The sequence below is a fragment of the Nelumbo nucifera genome, chromosome 1 (genome assembly GCF_055504915.1).
Source record: "Nelumbo nucifera cultivar China Antique chromosome 1, China Antique-T2T, whole genome shotgun sequence".
Taxonomy (NCBI): Eukaryota; Viridiplantae; Streptophyta; class Magnoliopsida; order Proteales; family Nelumbonaceae; genus Nelumbo; species Nelumbo nucifera.
The window spans coordinates 53,370,537-53,376,843 of NC_142649.1; positions in this window are offsets into that span (position 1 = coordinate 53,370,537).

Genomic DNA, 6,307 nt, shown 5'->3' on the forward strand with positions numbered 1-6,307 from the left:
CTTTCAAATTCAATTTCACCTGCATACATCACCTATAGCACTCGTAATCAGAAGTAATTTGACGAGTTGAAAGGAGTAGAAAAGTTTGAAGTATAGAACAAAATAAGACATGAGCCCAAAGTAATAAAAAATAATTGAAAACTCATTCGTTGACAATGGATATAGCGTTAAACGAAATGGTGGTACAGGATTCATGTAACTAAGCCCATATAATTATTGTATAAGGCTCAGATGTAACGATGATGATCAATCATTCAAATAATTGTTGCACAGAGCATTGATGCCCACTTTCCAATGAATTCTTAGGATCTATTTGTTTTGCAATTGGAATTGGAATCAGAATCAAAATCTCTTGGAATTGAAATTAAAATTATCAAATTCCTATAGTTTGTTTGATTCAAATAGGAATCGAAATCGGAATCAGCTGGAATGAGAATGAATGAGATTTCATTCCCCCAAACATTCATACAGGAATGGGAATGAGATTCCAATTCCCCCACTCAAACAGTTGGAATAGGAAAGCATTATTCAAAGTTCAAAGTATCAAAAATACTAAATGTATCAGAAAGACAAATTTAAGAGACGTATTGAGATATATATCTTGGATATGCATGGATACAAACGAAAAATTAAGATATGCATGAAAACACATGGAAACACTATAAATATTCCAATGAGTCGTAAATATGCATCAATAACATTATATATATATATGATCAACATACAGAAACATAAGGGTATTCTCTAGTAATGTTATAACTATAAAATATAAGCTTAATAATTATTTAACGAAACACTTTTTATAAGTTTTTAAACATATTTATTTCTTATTCAAACTGTAAGACAGTATATGCCCTTAGCTCCAATTAGATTGATGTACATTTTGACATTTATTGTAAATGAATAAAGTACATAATTGATTCATATTATCTATGGTGTGTTTCTATATAGTACCTTTAAATTAGACACTTATGAGACTTATGTTAGTTTAGAATTTTCATAGCCGTTGGATAGACCTAGGGAGGTTTAACCTGCCAAGCCTGACACTAATGTGCTGTCAAGTCGGTTGGGGTGGCTTGTCTCAGCTGTCAGGGTGAGACCTGAAGTACATGTAGTGTAGGTTTGCTTGAAACCCTGAACCGGACCATTTTCCAGTTATGCCCTAGATCTTGGAGATAAATGTGCAAAATTAGAAAGTTACACCTAACCCTTAGACTCGATTATGGTACTGCACTAGGTGTTGGATTGAGTTGTCTTTGATATGCCAATCAGTGAGATCCTTAGCGGGGGTCAAAACCTGGGTATGTTGGGGCAGTCTGAGAGTTCACCTGAGTGGGTGATTGTACTAACAGAATCAGCCCCTTTGTCGGACAAAGTGAATGATTGGGGAATGCACTCTCTCTGATGGAAACCTAAACTGCCGGTAGTTGATTTCAAACTTGTTGAGATTTATTTTGCAAAATATATTTATATAGAGATATATACATATATATTATGGTTTCACAAATTGTTTGCAAAATGTTTTAATTCCCGGAATCCATGTGAGCAGAGAGTGCAACACTACACCTTGTAGCCGAGGGAGAGGTCATCTCTTGTTGGGTAGTGTTTGATCATTATGGGCTGAGAGGTTAAGTGTAAGACTATTTAGGGCTAATCTCACTTAAGTCCATAGTCCTTGGGCCTTCATAAGGTGGCTGGACCCAAGGACCATTTAGTGTAAATGTTGGGCCTGCTAAGAGCCCATACTGATGGGCTTAGGGGTTCACTGTGTTTAGTAGTGAATTCGACCAGGCCTTGTAACAGATGTTAGGTTGAACCCATATGTCTTTTGTGGAGATCAATGTTAGGGTCCCACGCCATACAAAGAGAGCCAAGTTAGCCAACGAATTAAAAGGGAAGTGAGCCTGATGACTTAATGGGCCTAAATCCCAATTCGAATTGGGCTAATTAGATTAATTAATTATGGGCGAATTTGATATTAGATCTGCTTCTAGATCATCAAGAGGATAAGATATGTCTTATCCACTTAAGAGTTCTGATCCAAATAAAGATTTGTATCAAAGAACCCTTTCTTGATAGGATTAGGAAGCTGATCCAGAGAGGTTATAAATAGAGGGCTAAATCCTTTTGTTAAACACTTTTTGCAAATCTTATATCTTATCTCTATTCTTGCCGCCCTACCCAATTCGATCTCCATTGTCTTAGATTGATTATTGCCAGAAGAATCAGATCTGAAGTTGTGCTCACATCCCCTACGTGATCCTTGCTGAAGGATTGCAATTCTTGCTGAAGAATTGCTTTGCTGATCCTACCTCATCCTAAGTTGTGTCATCTTCAGTGGAGGTGGGATTTGGTGGGCATGAACACCTACATTGGGAGCTACTTGCGTGGATTCCGTATCAGGTATATCCCTCCCTTAATCTTAGTTTCAGATTTGGTCCGGTTTGTTTTAAGAATGAACCTTGAAAAATGCAGTTTTTTCTAAATTAGGGAATAAGATTCCCAAAAGGGAGAAAGAAGTTTTTGAAAATTTGCCCATCCACCCTACATGGTTCGGCCATCCATATGATGGATCTCCTTCCCTTCACAAACAAGTATATTATTTTTTATTACAAAATTATAACAAAAATTAAAAAGTAAAATGTAACAAAAATAATTTTTAAGGATGTGATAGATCATCCATAGGTTTACAACAAGGTGAATATTATGGTTAGATTACACCAAAAATTAGAAAACAATTTTTTTGCAAAAAAAATCAAAAAATATATGAATTAAAAAATAGAATGAAATATTTTTATTCTAAAAGTACAAAAATTTTTAAAAATAAACATTTTTTCATTTTTAGTAATGAAACAATAAATATTTTTATTAAAAAAATTAATATTTTAGAAAATTCAATAGATCTATGGATATGGTAGATCACCCATAGATCTATGACACAATTATTCTTCATGGGCATATTACACCAAAAATATAATGTTTTTTTGTTGTTATTTTATATTTTTCCTAAATTTCTTCAAAAATTAAATAGATCTATTTAAAGCACAAAAAATATAGGATTTTCAACATAAGGAGAGTGTATATATATAAATATATATAAGCATTAAAAATACACAAAATATTTTAACATACTATCAAGTAAATTGAAAAAAATATATTTATTTTGCACTTTTTTGTAAAAAGTTGAAAAAAACTTAAAAAATCTTGAGTTTTGGAGGTTGTTTTTGGGGTACTTGTTTTTAAGATTTTACAATCCAAGAATGTGCAAGGATGATTTGTTGAATTTGGGAGAGAAAGAAGGCTTTTGGAAATAGCTATAAGTCTTTTTTTTTTTTCTCAAACATTTTAAATTTGTTTTTTGCTTACATGAAATCATAATGTATCAGCCAATACACCCTGATACAGGTTCGATATGCCCCGATATGGTCACAATACAGGTTTGGCACAATGAAAAGACACGATACAAATGATTTGTAGCATTTCCCGTGTTGGCCCCTTAAAGATACGATACCTATTGGCCCAAGATACGTTGCGAACTTTTGAACCATGGGATTATTCTAACTCTATCCTATAACATGTTTGGTTCAGACAAGAACCAAAATCAGAATTGGAATAAGTTTGAATGAGATTTCATTCCCAAGGGAAGGGTAGAGAATGGCCATTCCCTCAAATGGGAGAATGGCCATTCCCTCTCGATTCCCTCCACCCAAATAGTTGGAACCAGAAATGATCATTCTGACTCTATTTCCATAGTCCGTTTGGTTCAAACAGGAATCAAAATCGGAATAGGAATAAGTTGAAATGAGATTTCATTCCTGAGGGGAGAGAATGGCCATTCCCTCAAATGGGAGAACGCCATCCAACAGAAATGGGAATGAGATTCTGATTCCTCCCACCCAAACAGTTAGAATCGAAAAGGCTGACTCCGATTCATGACCCCTATTCCCGCAAACCAAACGGACTCTTAATGCTTCTGTCAAAGCAACCACCATAGTAGACAACCTTGGAGCCATGCCATTCAAAAGGCCCACTTCCTGAGATTCCAAGTATTAACCCTCTCTTAGATGAAAGCAACCATCTAAACTTTGTACAGATTGGGGAGCAACAATCACGCCCAAAGGATATTTGCCAAGTTTGGGAACATCTTATGAGGTTTCCTTTGCTGCAACATGCTGATGCTGGTCAAGATTTAAAATATCGTTATTGTATTGATTTTCAGAGTCACTGTTTGCTGCTTTCTTGGAGCCATTTGGTAAAAGCCGAAGTTGCTTAATTTAAGGTCCTGTTTGGGAATCGGATCCAACTGTTTGGTTGGATGGAATCGGAATCCCTTTCTCATTTCATCAGGAATGGCATTCTCCCATTCTTTCCCCTTCCCTTGGAAATAAAATCTCTTTCCAACTGATTCTAATTTCCACTCCAGTTCTTGTTTGAACCAAACAGACTATGGGAACAGATCATTCTGATTTCAATTCTTACTGCAAACCAAACAAACCCTAAAAATTTAATCCTTTGTGTTTGTGCATGTTCTAAATGAAGTCGTAAACTACTTAGGCTCAGTTTGGAAGGGGTATAAATACAAATATGTACAGTGCAAAACTTTGTATTTTAATTGAACTATATTTTGTATGTATTTTATATTTGCATTTATTTTATACTCTTTCGTTTGGAAAGAATACAAATACAAATATATACAGTACAAATTACATACAAAATAATACAAAATATAAAGTTTTACATTCTACATATTTGCATTTATACTCCTTTCAAACTCAGCCTTAATATTTGAAACTGAAGAAGGTAAAATTCACTACAGCAAATCATTTAGTTAAATAACCTCTTTTTTTCCATCAAACGGCCCCTTAGAATTACCCTGAAACAATGGTCAAAACCATGGTCTAATAATGACCTATGACAAATTGTCAATCAAACTAACGAAAAAAGATTGAAGCCCTCAATACACATTTCTTTAGTATCTAGAAAATCGATTGCAGGGGATGTCACCGCTAATGTAGGGTAATAATATCAAAGCCAACCCATATATTTTCCCATTTTGAAATAGCAACAGTTACTGAGGATTTGTTCATCACCTCAATTTTCTACGTTTTCAATAACCTACATTATAAATAATTCCATGTTTGCACCTGTTACTCTGTTAGGAAAGATGATCGATTACAAGTTGAAGGGATTAGAAAAGTTAGGGCAGACTAAAAGTACTTGGGTGGGTATGGTGATTAGGTGATTAAGAATATATGGGTGATGATTAATATTACTATTAAGAGTATGAATGTGAGTGTAGAACTTTTGTTTGATTAACATACTCTAATTTTTTAATTTGGTCGGTCTCTCTTTCGTTGTAAGGATAGAAATATAATTTTGACAATCATTTTCTTTTCATTTAATTCCTTCCCATTTAAGTCTTATATTTAAGGTATTAATTCTCATTAACATTCATTGAATCCTATTCTTGACCATAATACCCCCTATTTTTGTATTTGATCTTTTTCTAATTATGGGGGCACAATTAAACTATTAAATTTCTCCTCATTCAATTCCTTTTAAGTCTTATATTTAAGATATTAACTCACATTCTTTCATTGAATCTTATATTAGTTGATCATATCAATATTAATATTAAAAAAAATAAGTGTTACAAGGAATAATCATTTTTCTAGATAATAGAAATAAAATACAAATTTAAAACCAACCAAAAAATGGAGTTGTTTTCATATTTGGTGGCGAATAAACAATTCAACCTTTTAGATATCAAATATGTAAACCCTTGATGTCATAATTAAATTATAATAAAAATTAAAAAGATGAAAACAAACAAAGTATAAAAAATACAAAAACTTTTATAAAAATCATTTGGGCATGCAAATATTATTTGCTATCATCATAAAAAATATCACGTGCAAAGAGCATGTGCACTTACTAGTTCTTTTTAAAACCCCTCAAATCATATGGGTCTCAAACAAATTTTGTGTGCCACATGTTGGAAGAACCCAGAGGACACCAGTTTTCTCTCCAGTTTACAGTTAAAAGTGTCCATAAAATGCACCTAATCAAGTATCTTCATTATCATCATTATCTAAACTCAATTCTATGGCATCCCCTACATGAATCTTATTTTGCCATTCCACTATCTTCAATGCCATATTCATTGCTAAATTATATTTGCTGAAATCATTTCTTATTGCTTCCACCTAAATCCCTTTTACTCTGACCCTAATTGAAGTTTCTGTCCATTCAATGATTCATGAACCTCAAACAAGTTAGAATGGCCATGCTGTGTGGTGCATGCTCA